General features: G+C 34.3%; 1 protein-coding gene across 7 annotated transcripts in view; it reads right to left on the bottom strand.

Moving 5' to 3' along the window:
* PTBP3 (polypyrimidine tract binding protein 3) overlaps nt 1-18,220 on the bottom strand; it is a 99,894-nt gene that overhangs the window by 78,297 nt on the left and 3,377 nt on the right. The window lies entirely within an intron of this gene.

Below are 18,220 nucleotides of genomic sequence, written 5' to 3'. Positions count from 1 at the left end.
TGGATTCTCATGGGGCCGGCCTGGTGGCTCAGGCGGTTAGAGCTCTGTGCTCCTAACTCCGAAGACTGCCGGTTCGAGTCCCACATGGGCCAGTGGGCTCTCAACCACAAGGTTGCCAGTTCAATTCCTCGAGTCCCGCAAGGGATGGTGGGCTCTGTCCCCTGCAACTAAGATTGAACACGGCACCTTGAACTGAGCTGCCACTGAGCTCCCGGATGGCTCAGTTGGTTGGAGCGCATCCTCTCAACCACAAGGTTGTCAGTTCGACTCCCGCAAGGGATGGTGGGCTGTGCCCCCTTCAACTAGAAAATGGCAACTGGACCTGGAGCTGAGCTGCGCCCTCCACAACTAAGATGGAAAGGATAACAACTTGACTTGGAAAAAAGGCCTGGAAGTACACACTGTTCCCCAATAAAGTCCTGTTCCCCTTCCCCAATAAATCTTTAAAAAAGAAAAAAATAGAAAAAAAAAGATCAAATGGATTCTCGATTACACTATCAATTTCTTAACATCATTCCACATTCTAATTTGGTTCATAGTTAGATCATAATTTTCTTTTTGTTCCTTTCTTTTTTTTTTGCTTTCCATGGCATTTTAACTACCTTTATTTTCCTCACACTATTGTCTTTTATTATATCCTTAAATTTCCCCCCCAAATCTTCACAACACCATACCTTCTATCTAATCCCGGTTTTACTTCCCAAGATCTCTTTCCTATAAAACCCTCTTTCCTCCTGCATCAATCTAGAATGCTTTCTAGGCCTTCTGAACCACCATTAACCTGAGACTATTTTTCATTTTTCTTCTAGATTGGCTCAACTTTTTCGTGAATTTATCTTCCGTGTCCTTAGTTTATCATCTTGCTGGCATACATCCTTAAATACTACCTAAGTGATGGTAAACAGAAGGTAAACTTTCTAGGTCCATACATGTCTGAAAATTCTATCTTCATAATTGTACTTTCATAATTAATAATTTGACTTAGTAAAGAATTCTGGGTTAAAAATTATTTTTCCTAAGAAAATTATAAACATTGTCCCATTTTCATCCAGCACATAGTGTGGCTGGTAAGATGCCAGTCTGACATTCATTTCTGTGAAGTTGAAGTTGACTTGTTTTTTTCCCTTCCTAGAAGCTTTCAGATATCATCTCTTCATCCATGGAATTCTAAAATTAAACAATAACATCTGGGTGACAGTCCTCTGTATACACTGTACTAGGTTACAAGTAGGTGGGTCTAACGCCTGAAACTAGAACGGGTTGTCTCATCCACTGTCCCTTGTACTTGCTATACTACTAAGTACAGTGATAGGTTGATCTGAAGTCTGAAACTAGTATCAATTATTAACTCCCATCTCCAAAATCAACCACGGAGAAACTGTAGAGGGATATATGGATTTCAGGAACCTAAATAACAAGAGAAAAGCCTTAAGAAAGCTGAAGGTCAACTTGAAATGGTATGTGGGGGGTGACGGAGATGACGCGGTTGAGGACTCAAAAGTCTCAGTGAAGGGACAAGTTGGAAGCTTTTTAAATTCTGTTCTTGCCTAAAAATATTCTCAGAAATACAAAGTCTCATTGGATTTGCCACAAAGATACATGTTATAAACTTTTTGGAAAGAAACACTCAAATCAACTGAAAGACAAAGCTAAGAGATGATGCAAGAAATAAAAATGATCAGATATCTTGGTGAAGGTTATATTGTCAAAAAATAAGCTGAGGTCTAGAGAAAATGAGGATTTTACTATAATCCACAACTAAATTTCTAGATCATCACCATGATGAAATATAAAGAAAAAAGATAAATCAACAGCTGAGTTGAAATGTTAATAGATCCTCTTAGAAACCAATGGACCAAACATATAAAACAACACTGGAAAAATGAAATACAATCAATAACTTGAGTTAACAGATATACTGAATGCAAAAGAAGACACCCAGCTAAGAATAAACATTTATAAAAACAGACACTGTATCATGTTGGCAAACTTTATCTGTAAAGGAACAAACAGTACAGTCTCTGTCACAACTACACAAAAGCAACTGCAGACAATATGAAAATGAATGAACATGGCTGTGTTCCAATAAAACGTTACAGGCACTGAGTTGGAATCTCACCTATTTTTCACCTGTCACAAAACATTAATCTTTTGATTTTTTTTCAACCATTTAGAAGTATAAAAGCCATTTTACTTTTCAGGACGTACAAAAACACATGGCACTGAGCTCTATTTAGCCCTTTGGCCATATAGTCTACCAACTCCTGTATTAGTTCGAAAAGAAGTCTCAATATTATCCATAGGAATATATTAAACAGACTGTAATAAAATTAGAAACAATAACAAAATAGTAGCTAATGTATGGAAACTAATTGTTTTAAAACACTAAATAATCCCTGGGTTAAAAAAGATTTTGTTTTAATTGTAAGGAAAATGTAAAAATACTTAGATATAATGAAAATGAAAACAAATCCAAAACTCGTGAGATCCAGCTTTAGTATTTTAATATAAATTTACAGTTGTAAATACATTTATCAGGAAACAGATAATTAGACAATGAGTTAATTATCTTAATTCAAAAAAGTTAAAAAATGAGCAACAGAAACCCAATAAACAAGAAAAAAGAAAAACTTAAGAACAGAAAACAATGATATCGAGAACTGAAAAATCAACAAAAGAAGATTAATAAAAACCCAAAGCTGGTTCTTTTAAAACATTAGTAACTTGGGCCTCTGGCATAGCTGATCAAGGGAGAACAAACTATTTCAGAAAAAAAAATAACGAAAGACTGCAGACATTAATATTATAAACTGCAGAATAATTTATGAAATCAATGAGATAAACCTATTCCTAGAAAAATATGAAAATCCCAAAATTAGTGTGAGAGGAAATACAGTACTTGATTTAACAATAAAAATTAAAGGTAGTGAAATAATAGACAAAAACCTCCCATCCCCCACTCCCAACCCAGGCCCAGTTGGCTTTATAGGTGAGATCAACCAAACTTTCACACAAAAAAGTTGTTCAACAAAACAGCAAAAGAATGAGATAATCAGTTCACTTTAAGAGGCAAGTGTCATCCGGATTCCAAAAATAAAATGAGAAAGTCACCACTTTGCAATTATCATTATAATAACTAATTCAGGCAAGAACCATCAAATGGATGCTAAAATTAGTAAGTGAAAGTTTGAGAATTAAATTATTATTAATCGGGTCTCAAAGTATCACTCCACAAAATACTCATTAGTTACGAAGGGAAAAATGTAAATTTACAACTTAACAAACTGATCAAAACTAACATTACAAGTACAAGGACAAGTCAATATTCTTTGCCTTCTGGTACAATATATTGAGAAAAACATAACATCAATTCTGTGGTATTCCTGTCAAAATACACAACCTAAATCTAGTTATGAAGGGACAGAAAACTTGAAGTGATGAACACCCTGTATAATAACATGCCTGTATTCTTTTAAAATGTCAATGTCATGAATCAAAATCACCATGGATCCATTTTAGATTAATTTCCTGATCTTGATAATTGTAAGGAAATATCATTTCTTTAAGGTATTACACTCTGAAGTATTTAGGGGTTAACAAATAAATATAGTAAAGTAATATATCAATAAAGTTTTAAAAAATCTTGACAAATTATTGATTACAAAGGGAACGTTAGTAACAGTAGTGGAGAAGCCTGGCTGAAAATCGTATTAACTGATGATTCAGAGGGGGGAGAAATAAAGGATATATAGAGGTATGTATAGCTACAGAAAAAATACAGAGAAAATGAATGAATATGAGTGGTAAAAAAAAAATTAAAAAAAAAAAAAGGCAAATGTGAACTACCCAGTAACGATTATGTAAGTTTTTTGGGACTCTTCGGCTACCTTTTTGAAAGTTTGTTCAGTCATGAGCCACTTAATGACAGAGAAACATTTCTGAGAAATGTGTTGTTATGAGGACCTAATAGAATGAACTTACACAAACCTAGATGGTATAGTCTACACACACCTAGGCTATACGGTATAACATATTGTTCCCAGTATAGATATCTGTACAGCATGTTACTGGACAAAAAAACCCAGAAGATTAAATCAAGAACAAGAGAGAATGATGCAATCAAGAAACACGGTAAACATGAGATAGATATATGAGGCTGCTGTCAGTGTTAATATGGCAAATGGTTTTACTTTTGTAAGTAGAAAGAGTACACTCTAAAATAATGATAAAAAGTATAGTAAGTAAACCAGTAACAGTCACTTATCATCATTACCAAGTATTATGTACTGTACGTAAGTGTATGTGCTATACTTTTATACGATGGCAATGCAGGTTTGTTGCCAGAATCACCACAAACACTGAGTAATGCTTTGCACTTTGACAATTACTAGGCCTGATAGGAATGTTTCCGCTCCATTGTAATCTTATGGGACCACGGTTGTATGTATGGTCCATTGTTGACCGAAACATCATTATGTGGTGCATGACTGCATTCAGGTTAAAAAAAAATTTTTAAATAAGATGTCAGTAAAACTCACATTAGTACATTAAGAAAAAAGAAAACCTTTAAAAAGGAAAATCAAAGTATATATAAACTATGGTAAACTATGAGAGAGAGAGAGAGAGAGAGAGAGAGAGAGAGAGAGAGAGAGAGAGAGAGAGAGAGAGAAAATGAATATGGTCATGTAAAAAGTCACATGCATAATGGATTTACGACCAAAAGGTACTGGCACTTACACAATCTTACTTGGATGTTAATAAGCTATTTTATTATTATTTTTTTCAATATTAATTAACCACTCTGAGTTAAGTAGTAGTATTAATTATGTATGGCTGTGTAACAAATTACCCCCAAATTTAGCAGCTAAAAAAACAAGTATCTTTTTAACTCAATTTCTGTGAGTCGGAACCTGGGCATGGCTTAGCTAGGTCCTCTGGCTCAGGGTCTCTCACAGGATGGAATCATCTCAAGGCTCAATAAAGGAAATGGAGGATCCACTTCCAAGCTCACTCAAGTGGTTGCTGGCAGTATTTGTTTTGTACATGGGCCGCTCACATCATGGCAGCTCACATGCATTAGTGGGAGCTAAGGGACAGCAAGAGAAGCCCTTCTTTTGGAACCTAATCTCCTTCAAGTAGGTTTAAACCCATATCTTGCTATTTGTTGTCTCTTTGACTCATCTGTTCTTTAACCTATGTTAAACACAACAGACTAAAAGGAAAAGGAACAGGAAAAAGATATACCATGTGAAGGTTATTCATAAGGAAGTTGCAACAACTATATTAATACCAGAAAAAGTGGACTTCAATACAAGAACCACTAATAGAGATAAAGGTGTATATCCCAAATGGAAAAAAAAAAAAGACCAACTCATCAGGAAAATATAGCATTCCTAAAAGTGAATGTATCTAATAACTGAGCTTCAAAATATATAAAAAACTGATAGAACTACAAAAAAAAATAATGAATCAACGTTATGAATGGAAATTCCAATATTCCTCTCCTCTTTAAGTTATTAACAAAATAGAAAAAAAATTATAAAGGCTATAGAAGAGTTGAATTTTCAATCAACATATCCTACTGACATTTAAAAAGCACTACACCCCTCCAAAAAAGCAAACTATACATTCTTTTCAAGTGTACATAGAACACTGAACATTTATTATGACAGACCATATACTTGACATTAAAACAAATCTCAGGAAATGTAAAAGGACTGGAATGATATAAAGTATGTTCTCTGATCAAAGTAGTATTTAAGAAAACAGGAAGAGAAAGATATCGGAAAAACCCAAAATATTTAGAAATTAAACCACATACTTACAAATAATCATGAGTCAAAAGAGAAATCACAGGAAGAGAAAGTATTTTGAAGCGAAAATAAAAACCTACCATATTAAAATTTGTGGGATACAGTGAAATAAATAAAAAATCTGAATAGCACAGTATCTATTTTTAGAAAACTGAATTCATAATTAACTTTCCCACAAAGAAAATGCACCCACAAATAGTACACTGATCGATTCTATCAAATATTTAAGGAAAAAATAATGCTAATCTTACACAAACTCTTTTTAAAAAGGAGGAGGGAATCCTTTCTAACTCATGTCAGTTTTGGTCATCAGACTGTTCCTGTCTTTCAAGAAATCTGTACATTTCGTCTAAGTTACTTATTATTTCCTTCCTCCTACTTCTTTGGGGCTTAATCTACTCCAAACAAAAATGAACAGAAAAAAATAAAACTCTTGGGATGTGGCTAAAGCTGTGCTTAGAGATAAATTTATAGCATTAAATAAAAACATTAAAATATCCCAAGGCAAAATACTAAGTATTGGTGAAAATTTGTAGTAATAGTAACTCTCGTACACTGCTCAATATTAATCTGAAACTATCTAGTAAAGCTGAACATGTGCATCGCCCCTACCACCCAGTAATTTTTCTGGTGTGATAAGCAGACTTCTAACATGGTCCCCAACGATCTCCACTGTCTAGTATTTACATCCAGGTGGAACTCCGTTCCCTTAAGTGTGGGCTGTACCTAGTAACTTGCTTCTAAGAACAGAATGAGCAAAAGTGATAGGATACCACCTCCGAGATTAGGTTTCAAAGGACTTCTAGCTAGTATTTATCTTTCTTTGGTTACTAGGGAGTAGCAAGATGCGGAAGCAAGCTGTCCTACAGAGAGACCCACAAGGCAAGGAACTGAGGGCAGCCTGCAGCCAAAAACCAGTAAAGAAGTGAGGCCCTCAGCTCAACAGTCTAGGAGGAACTGACTCCTGCCAACAACTGTGTGATTTTTCTTGGAAGCAAATTTCTTTCCCAGAATATGACTGCAGCACCTACCAACACCTTGATAGCAGCCTTGTGAGAGCTCCACAGAGCCAGAGGGCCCACCCAACTATGCCACTCCTAGAGTCCCACAGAAAATGTGAGAAAAATCTTAACAAATGTTGTTTTAGGCTGCTACTAAAAAAAAAAAAAAAAAAAAAAAATCCAAGTCAAACAAATTAAACCCAACATAAGTAGAAGGAAGGAATAATAAAGAATGAAACTGATGAAATAGAAAAGTCAACCAATACAGAAAAAAACCAAAAACTGGCTTTTGAAAACGACCAATAATATTGAAAGCCTCTAGCTAGACAAATCATTTTAAAAAAAGTGAATTACCAATATCAGAACTGAAATGATGGAAATCATTACAGATCCAAGAGATGTTAAAAGGATAAGGAAATATTATGAACAATTTTATGCCCGTAAACTTACTGAAATGCACAAATTCCTCAAAAGATCCAAATGCAACATCCATTCATGTTATCGAAAAACAGGAAACAAGAAATGGAAAGGAATTTTCTCAACTTGAAAAAAGGCATCTAAGAAAAACGTACAGCTAACAAAGACTGACTGCTTTCCCTTAAGAACAGGAAAGAGGTAAGGATATTGTCACCTCTATTGGCATTATATTGGCGGTCCTAAAATCTGCATTAAGGCAAGGAAAAAAATAAGTCATCCAGATTGGAAATAAAGAAATAAAACTACATTCACAGATGACATGATCATGTATATAAAAAAATTCTAAGTTTTTTTCCTTATAAAACTAATACAATAATATAGTAATGCCGTAAGTTACAAGTCGATATGCAAAATATTTCTATATACAGATAAAATAACATTTATATTAGTAAAGAAAAATGGGATACACTTAAAATATACATGCAAAATCTATACACTGAAAACCACAAAACAGTACTAAAATACAGACCTAAAAAAATTGAGATATTCTATTTCATAGAAGACTCAATATGATTGAAATGTCAATTATCCCCTAAAATTATCTATATATTCTATTCAATCATAGTCATCATCCCAGCTTATTTTGTAGAAACTGACAAGCTGATTTAAAATTTTTAAATGTAATTCAAATGACAGCATAGCTAAAACACTTTTGATAAAAGAACAACAAAGTTGGAGGACCTACATCACTTGATTTTAAGACATACTGTGAACCCACAGTTATCAGGACAGTGTGATAGTAACATAATAAACAAACAGATCAACTGATAGAATACAATGTACAGAAACAGACCCACTCACATATGGTCAATTGATTTCCAAAATAACAGTACCAACATAATTCAATATGGAAAGGAAAATATTTTCAGCAACTGGTGCCAAACTAATTGGATAACCATCTGGAAATAAGTCAATCTCCAGCTCTACCACACACCATATACAAAAATAAATCTGAAATTCACCTCAGACCCACCCTTTTATAAAAGCTAAAAGTAAAAGCCTTCTTAAAACGAATACAAGAGTATCTTCATAACCTTGGGATAAGCATATTTCCCAGACAAGACAAAGAAAGCCATGACCCCCCAAAAAAGAAAGGAAAAAAAAAATTATCAAAATTAAATTCTAGAAAAAAAATAAAATAAATTCCTCTATTTATCAAAATATACCATTAAGAAATGAATACACAAGCCACAGACCAAGAGAAAATATTCACAATACTGTACATATATCTAAAAAAAGACTTACATCTAGAACATATTAAAAAAAACACAAAACCCTTACAACTCAATAATAAAGACATAAACCCAATTTTAGGTAAGACTTCCAGGTCAGTAAACAGCTTAGAAGTTGTCACTGCCATTCTTATAAAAACAGTGAATAAACTAAAAAACAACTCTTTTGGGGCCCAGAAAACTGAGGTCATGGAGTAAACTCAATCTCCCTTTAAACTCATTCTCCCTTTTAAAACTCATCCTCCTTCTAAAATGCCCAGTTACCTATATACAAATCAAAACAGTTCAGTTCACAGTTTTCTTTTACCTACTGCAATAGTTATTACTGATTAAAATCTGTCCTTACCACCTTAACTAGTGTCTGGCTTTTTTATCTTTGACACCACCACATAACAGGTCTCCAGAATAGCAGCAATGAATTACAGCTGAAAAGACCTGCAAGGCTCAGACTCTATTTAATGAGGGGGGAATAAAAAAAAAAAGTGTGTGTGGGACAACAGACGAATCTCAAGTCTCTGGCACTACAGCTACAGCAAACAAACACACAGGCCAACTCCTAACCAGATTAACATAAACCCTCACACTAAAGGCCTTTTATCTCAGTTCGTATTCTAGGATACATCATGTCGGGCTTTCAACAAAAATTATAAGGCACATTAAAAGGCAAGGAAAAACAACAAAGACTAAAGAGACAAAACAGGAACCAGAATTAGACTCAGATATGACAAAGACTTTGGAATTATCAGACAGTGGTTTAAAATGATTATGATCAAAATGTTAATGGCTGTAATGGAAAAGTAGATGTATAACATGCAAGAAAGATGAATTATATAAGCACAGACAGGAAAACTTTGAAAAACAATTAAAATGGTGTTAGAAATCAAAAACATTGTAACAAAAATGCAGAATGCTTTTGATGGGTTCATCAGCTGAGGAAAGAACTAATGATCTTGAAGACATTAAAATAAAAACTTCCCAAACTGAAATACGAGAAACAGACAAACAAACAACAACAAAGAGAGAGAATGTAGCATTTCAGTGTAATAATAGCCAAGAATATCCCATAATTATTGGAAGACTCCAAACCACAGACCCAGGAAGCTCAGAGCCAAACATGGTAATACCACAAAATATACACCTCAGTATATTATTCAGACTTCAGAAAACCACAGACAAAAGGAAAAACCTTGAAAAACCACCTTACCAATAGAGGAATATGGATATGAATTACAGATGTTTCTTTCTCATTAGAAACCATGTATGAGGAAGAAAGTAGAGTGAAACATTTAAAGTGTTAAGAAAAAACAAAACAAAAAATAAACCCACCAACCTAGAATACTATATAAAAAGTATCCTTTAAAAGCAAAGGAGAAATAAAGAATGTCTCAGACAAAATGGAATTTACTGTAGATCTGCTCTTCAAGAAATGTTTAAGAAAAACTCTTTGGGGAGAAGCAAAATTATATAGATCAGAAACTAGATCTACATAAAGAAAGGAAGATTAGTGGAGAAGGAATAATGAAAATAAAATAAAATATTTTATACTTATTCTCAATTGACCTAAAAGATAACTATTTAATGCAATAATAGTAACAATGTATTGGATGATTATTGTATATGGTTAAATAATATCATATTGCTTCATGTATACTGTAGATACAGTACTTAGAACATTCCCAGTTTCTCTTTCCTGTTCTTTATGACATTGTTTGATGCATAAACAATGTCATAAAGAACAGGAAAGAGAAACTGGGAATGTTCTAAGTACTGTATCTACAGTATACATGAAGCAATATGATATTATTTGAAGATGGACTTAAATGAGTTGTAAATGTATATTGCAACTGCTAAAACATATAAGGCAACCACAAAACATTTTTTAAAGGAATGCATAATTAATATAAGAAAGGAGATAAAATCATCTAAAATACTCAAGTAAAATGAGAAGGAAAAAATGACAGACAAAAAATAAAAAAGAACAAGTCAATGAACAGAAACCATTATGAATAGGGTTGATACTAATCCAATTACATTAATCACCCCTTGAACAAGATTGATACTAACCCAATTATATTAATCATCCCTTGAAGTAACCTAACCCACTCTGACAATCTCTGTCCGTTAGTTGGAACTAAACCAACAAAAAGACAGAGACTGTCAGAGTGGATTTAAAAAAGACTTAAATATATGTTGTTTACAAAAAACCTACTTTAAAAGAAAAGGCAAAAAACTTAAACATTCACAAGATGTTTCATGTGGCTAATAATCACATGAAAGGGTACGATCACCACCGATCATCAGGTCAGTGCAAATCAAACTATAATGAGATACTACTAGCCATTCGAGTTACACCCACTAGAACGGCTAAGAAGGCTGGCAACATCAAATGCTGACAAGGATGTGCAGCAACCTGAACTCTAATACAAACTTGGTCAGAATGTAAAGTGGTACGACATTTTGCAAAACAGTTTGACAGTTTCTTACAATGTTAAACATACACACATCCAATTCTACTCCTAAGCATAGTGTAAAATGAAATACGCATCTACCCAAAAGCATTCACAAATGTTTATAGTAGTTCTATTCGTAAAAGCTCAAATCTGGAAAAGAACCCAAATGTCCATCAATATGAGAATTTTTAAATATTGTGATATATTCACAAAATGAATACTCTCAAAACCAAAAAGAACAAACTACTGATAGAGGCAACATGGATGAATCTAAAAATTATTTTGCTGAGTAAAAGAAGCCAGACATCAAAGACATATACTACATACATGAAGTATGAACACAGCAGGTCCTCAAATAACATTGTTTCATTCAACATTGTTTTGTTACAGCATTCATGAGGCACAAAAAAACCTATTCCCAGCTGGGGCCACTGTCTGTGTGGAGTCTGCAAGTTCTCCCCATGTCTGCATTGGTTTTCTCCAGGAACTCCAGTTGCCTCCCACATCCCAAAGTTGTGCACATGAGGTGAACTGGTGTCTACAATGTCCCAGTGAGTATCAGTGTGTAATGAGCCCTGCAATGAAAGGGCATTCTGTGCAGGGTTAGTTTCTACCTTGCACCAAGTGCTGGAATAGGCTCCAGCCACCCAAGACCTTGAACTGAAATAGGCAGATTGGAAAATAATTATCTTACTTGCTTGAATGTGTCCTGTACCTCTGGTTGAGCAGCCTTAAATTCAGTACTAGCAGTAGCCTCTCCAGGCACTTCCAAGCACAGCACAGGCGGCGGCCATCTGTGGATTGCTTTGTGGCTCCTGCCGGATGGCCCAGCGTAGGGCATAGGCTGTGTTGAACTTGACGCTCAGCGGGTTCCCTCCCAGGTGGCCCTGGAGCTGGCTTGCCAGTGGCCAACTTCGAAAGGAGCTGGAGCATCACCCAGCTGCCTCCAAGGACAACACACCTAAAGGGCAGATTGGGCAGGCACCACAGCCCTGCTGAGACAGATGCTGCTCTGCAGGGTCAGCCCCTATACAACAGCTCCTCCACTGTACTCACGGCCAACCTCACAACCAACGAGTCCGAAGGTCAATCCCACCTACTGATGTGCAAGTAGCAACCAAGGCTCAACTATAAGAGGAGGGCACACACAACCCACACAAGAGACACATATGGAATGAGTGGCTCAAGTGACCAGGAAGACTGAGCCACTGAGCCCCACAGCACACCTACTACATAAGGCCATTCTACTAAGACTGGGAGACATAATAGCCCTACCTAATACAGGTAACCCCCGTATAATACGGTTGTTAGGTTCCTAAAAAATGCAGTGTTATGCAAATCCGTGTTATACGAAACAAAGAACTAGTACAAAAAGGGGGTTAAGTTCCAAAAACTAACACACTATTACATTTTTATAATTAAGAGAAATATCTTTACTAAAGCAATTTTCACCAAGAGTATAACATATTACCATGTATTAAATAACGTTTTCTTTGTCATCACTACTGAGCTTTTATCATGTTTCATGTTATTTGGGGATTTCCCTAATTTCGAATAAGATACTTTTTGCTCTTAAAAAGCTCTTATGCTCCATGTTGTTTGGGGATTTCTCTAATTCTCAAACCGTGTTAGAGTGAAATCATGTTCTAGGATGCCATGTTGTACGAAGGTTTTCCCCAATTTTCAAACTATGTTAGAACGAAACTGTGTTATAGAAGTGCCATGTTATATGGGAGTTACCTATACACAGAAACAATTACAAGGAGGCAGCCTAAATGGGGAGACAAAGAAACATGTCCCAAATAAAAGAACAGAACAAAGCTCTAGAAAAAGAACTAAACAAAATGGAGACAAGCGATCTACCAGATGCAGAGTTCAAAACACTGGTTATAAGGATTCTCAATGATCTCAGGGAGAACTTCAACAAAGAGATAGAAACATAAACATGAAGATAGAAAACATAAAAAAGAACCATCAGAAATAAAGAATACAATAATGGAAATGAAGATTAGAAGGAATCAACAGATTAGATGAAGCAGAGGATCAAAAATGCGATTTGGAAGATAAGGAAGCAGAAAACACCCAATCAGAACAGCAAAAAGAGAATCCAAAAAAATGAGAAGAGTTTAGGGGTCCTCTGGGACAACACCAAGTGTACCAACATCTCCGTTATAGGGATACCAGAAAGAGAAGAGAGAAAGTAAGGAATTGAAAACCTATTTGAAGAACTAATGATGGAAAACTTCCCTAACCCAGCAAAGGAAATAGATATACAAGCCCAGCAAACACAGAGTCCCAAACAAGATGAACCCAAAGAGGCCCACACTAAGACACATCATAATTAAAATGCCAAAGGTTAAAGACAAAGAATCTTAAAAGCAGCAAGAGAAAAGCAATTAGTTACCTACAAGGGAGCTCCCATAAGACTATCAGCTGATTTCTCAATAGAAACTTTGAAGGTCAGAAAAGATTGGCATAAAGTATTCATAGTGATGAAAAATAAGGACCTAACAACCAAGATTACTCTACCCAGCAAAGCTATCATTTAGATTTGAAGGATATATGAAGAGCTTTCCAGATAAGAAAAAGCAAAAGGAGTTCACCACCACCACACTAGTTCTACCAGAAATCTTCAAGGGACTGCTTTAAGATGAAAAAATAAATAAAAAATCTGAATAATAAAATAGCAATAACTACATACCTATTAACAATTACTTTCAATGTAAATGGATCAACCACTCCAATCAAAAGATAGGAGGGCTGAATAGATAAGGAAACAAGACCTTTACATAAGCTGCCTAAAAGAGACTCACTTCAGATCGAAAAACACACACAGGCTGAAAGTAAAGGGATGGAAAAAGTTATTTGATGAAAATGTAAACCAACAAAAAAAGCTGGGGCAGCAATACTTACACCAGACAAAATAGACTTTAAAAAAAAGATTATAACAAGAGACCAAGAAGGACCTAGTAATCCCACTTCTGGGTATTTATCTAAAGAAACCCACAATGCTACTTCTACAGAACGTTCTCATCCATATGTTCATTACAGCATTATTTACAACAGCAAAGATATGAAGGCAACCTGGGTGTCCCTGAATGGATAAATGGATAAAGAGATGGTTCAAATACACACAATGGAATATTACTCAGTCGTAAAAAAGAATGAAATCTTGCCATCTGTGACAATATGGATGGATCTAGAGAGCATTGTGCTGAGTGTAGTAAGTCAGACAGTGTCATATGATTTCACTTACAAGTACAATCGAAACAACAAAATAAACAAAACAGAAACAAACTCTTAGATACAGAGAACATTTTGAATGTTTCCAGATGGGAGAGGGGTTGGGGGTCGGAGAAAAAGGGGAAGGGATTACGAAGTACAAATTGGTTGTTACACAGTAGTGATAGGGATGTAGGGTATAGCAGAAGGAATATACCATGTTTCCCCAAAAATAAGACCTAGCCAGACAATCAGCTCTAATGCATCTTTTGAAGCAAAAATTAATATAATACCCGTATTATATTATATTATGTTATATCATAATATATTACGTAAGACTCAGTCTTATTTACTTTAATATATTAATTTTTGCTCCAAAAGATGCATTAGAGCTGATTGTCCAGCTAGGTCTTATTTTCTGGGAAACATGGTATGTATAGTGCCAGGTGGGTACTAGTCAGGGGGATCACTTCATAAATTATGTAAATGTCTTAACTACTCTGGTGTACACTGGAAATTAAAATAATACTGAATGTCAACTGTAATTGAAAAGTTAAAAAAGAGAGGGAGGTAGAGGGGAATAAGAGGTTCAGAGTTCCAGATTTAAAACAAGTAAGTCTTGGAGATAGAATATACTGTATAGGAAATAGTCAATAATATTGTGATAGCATGGTACAGTGTCAGATGGTTGCTGGACTTATCATAGTGATCACTTCTTTCGCACAGGGTATATAATCAATAATATGTTAATAACTGTGTATAGTTCCAGGTGGGTACTGTTAAATAACTGTGATGTACACCTGAAACTCACATTGTACGTTAGCTATATTTTAATAAAAATCTTTAAAAAAAAACCAAAAAAACCTGTGCATTTCATTCTACGTAAGTTACAACTCAGTTTAAGAGAAAAAAAGATTTCCAGCAAAGGCCTTCTTATTTTCTATAGTTCAAGCTCAGCAGTAGGCAAATTTTTTTCTGTAAAGGTTGAGAAAGTAAATATTTTAGGCTTTGTGGTCACATGGTCTCTGTTAAAACTACTCAACTCTGTCATTGTATAGTGAAAGGAGCCATACAGTATGAAAACAAATGAGCATGGCTGTGTTCCAATAAAACTATTTACAGAAACAGGTGGCAAGTTGGATTTGGTCTGTAGGCTATACTTTGCTACCCCTTGGTCAAACAAATAGAAAATTGACCTTTAAAATTAATTTAAATATGCTGTATTGTTCTTTCCTATATAGTTGACAGGTGTGATAATTATTAGAAGCCAATTATAGTCCTTCCTAAACATGTGAGTTTTTCTATAATAATCTAATTACCTAAAAGAGGAAGACACTCCAGGAAAATACTGCAACATGTTTAATATGGAAGATCATCATTTAAAAAAAATCATTTGTCTTAATAGCTACTATTGCATTTTGAAAAACAGCCAGGAGTGTGAGAAATATTTAAAATAAACTAACTAGGAATAATTAAAGTACAAACTGAAAATTTTAAATACTCTTAGGTATATACACAAAAAGCTACCTTACCCACAATGCTGACACTTTGATTTATTTAGTACAATCAAGTTCTTGAAACATGCCCAATCACTCATAATCACCTGGTTGCTTCTTCATTTAAAATAATTGAAAATTAAGGATAGCAATTACTTCTGCTTTTAAAAGCATTTCAAAGTACGACATAACAGGAATAAATATTTCAGGAGAAGTACCAAAAGCTAATTTTCTTGCCTAATTTAGACAAGGCTCAAAAACCGATACGCTGAACATACCATAAAACACCTAGGGTACACAAGTATGTGTAAGTAAATCTCCAATATGTTATGGCCCTAAACTGACTGAAAATGTTTACCTGTCTTCAAGAAAATTTCAACCTAAAAAATGAATTCAATTCTTCCTCACCATGGTATGTAACTAACAGAAGGAACACTAGCAAAATTAGAAGGTTTGGATTCCAGTATAAGTTTGCCACCTAACTAGCTGTGGGACAACTTTTGCATTCATTCATTAATCAGATATTTTGGAGATCTTATTATGTCCGAAAACAATGGAAACAAAGTGGTGAAGAAAGTATCAAAAAATCCCTGCCCTCATGACACATTCTAATGAATCACTTGATCTCTAAAAACATTTCAGGGTTCTTTCTCTAAAATAAATTTCGTATTTGAGGGTATTTTCAATTCTTTAAAAAAGAAATCCTTATTACTTTTTTGAACCTAGGAAAGCAACTTACGGAGCCTAACTTGAATCCACTCTTGCCACTGGCTAAAACTATTTGTTGTATCATTATATTCAGACAGCAAATAGAAAAATATAAGTAACTAAAATTCTAGAAGGACTTATTTAAATTTGCTAATACTGTTTTATACAATCTAGATGAACTATGAGCTTTGTTCGCCTTTTACTTGGTAACTAAACTTCCTCAATGGGATCCAGGAAGGAAGTAGAAATCTCTCCATAATGAATAATTTTACAGACATTTCCAGTATTTAAGTTTATAAAAACATAGATTGCTTAGGGAATCAACTAATCAGCTTATCTTTTTTTTTAAACCCAGAGTAGGATCTGATCTTTGCCTTCAAAGTCCTTGCTTCAAAACAGGTAGTCAGAAATCCAAATCATGTATTCAAATCCAGTTCCTGTGTCTAACATTCAAATTTTTTTTTTTTTTTTAATCATCAAGATACATTCTTCCCCACAAGGAAACAGTCATGACAATCCTTCAAGCCTAGTTCCTCAACTCCAAAATGGTAAATTTTTAAAATATCTTATATATTCATTTTTTTTCAGATAAGCTTTAGAATCATTTCTGATAAGACCAAACAACATTCACTTTAAATATCCTTTCCTACGGTTTCTAATCTCTGAGTATCATTCCCAAATGAGAAACTGACTTAAATATCTATGACAAAATAACAACAAAAAAAACCATATGCTGCCCAAGGAGACTCCTTCATATATTTTCCACTCATAAAATACGTTCAGTTTGCCAAAGCAAGCTAACTCCACCAACTTCAAAGGACAGTATAAAAAGTAGTTCCCAATTATGTCAATCTTGGACATACTATTGTTAATCTCTAATGCTGTATGCTAAACTTATGCTTATCTTTTAAGGTGTTTTAAGAATACGAGTGCTACCATCAGATCCAATAAGTGCAAATGCAGAAGTGTGGAAACGGCTAGAAGATGGACATAAAGTGGTGTAACAACTTTACATAAAATACATACAATAAAAACATGAATTATTTTATTTTCTACAGTGATCTAAACTATAAGTGGCTTCTAAAACTAGGTTCTCAACTTAGCTATATCAAATACCAAATTGCAAAAAGAAATCTTAAAATACCCATTTATATTTTAAAAGCCTCATATTGATGAACACTGTTTACTTGATTTATATTTTAGAATCCAATAAATAAGAAAACTTTGATAAAATTGAAATGACTTATAACTTAGAAAAACTGTTACTGTGATAATACTAATTATCCAGCTCTCCTGCTGTTTACCCTTTAGAAAGAACCCTCAATACTGGCAGCTAGGTATAATGAAAAAAAAAAAAGGTCAGGCTTTGGAACTGGAAGACATGGGTTTGAACTCTGGTGCATCACACCTTGAACACAAAATTTCTGAACCTATTTTTTCATCTCTGAAATGGGAATATTAATACCTACCTTGAAGAAATTATAATTAGTGAAAATACATGTAAAGCAGCAAGGACACAGTAGGAACTTCAGCTGCTGTTCATTATTCATAAGCACATTAAAGAGACAATATAAGAAATGACATGATAGAAATCAGAACCTAGGTTGCATTTAACTGCTAAAAGAAAACAAAAGAAACACACACCGTGACAGTTCATGTGAAACTTCGAGCTAAACTTTTTGTTCACATTTTAGATATACAAGATAATATTGTAGCCTCTATTTATAAATATGTAAAATCCAACATTAGCTACGAAAGCACTTATTTTGGAGCTATATAAAAGATTATTATCACACAGTAAAACAGATAATTTTATGAACA

The sequence above is a fragment of the Rhinolophus sinicus genome, chromosome 16 (genome assembly GCF_057876585.1).
Source record: "Rhinolophus sinicus isolate RSI-liver-muscle chromosome 16, RSI-T2T, whole genome shotgun sequence".
Taxonomy (NCBI): Eukaryota; Metazoa; Chordata; class Mammalia; order Chiroptera; family Rhinolophidae; genus Rhinolophus; species Rhinolophus sinicus.
Note: the sequence above shows the minus strand (reverse complement) of the source record. Positions and strands in the feature narration are given on the sequence as shown.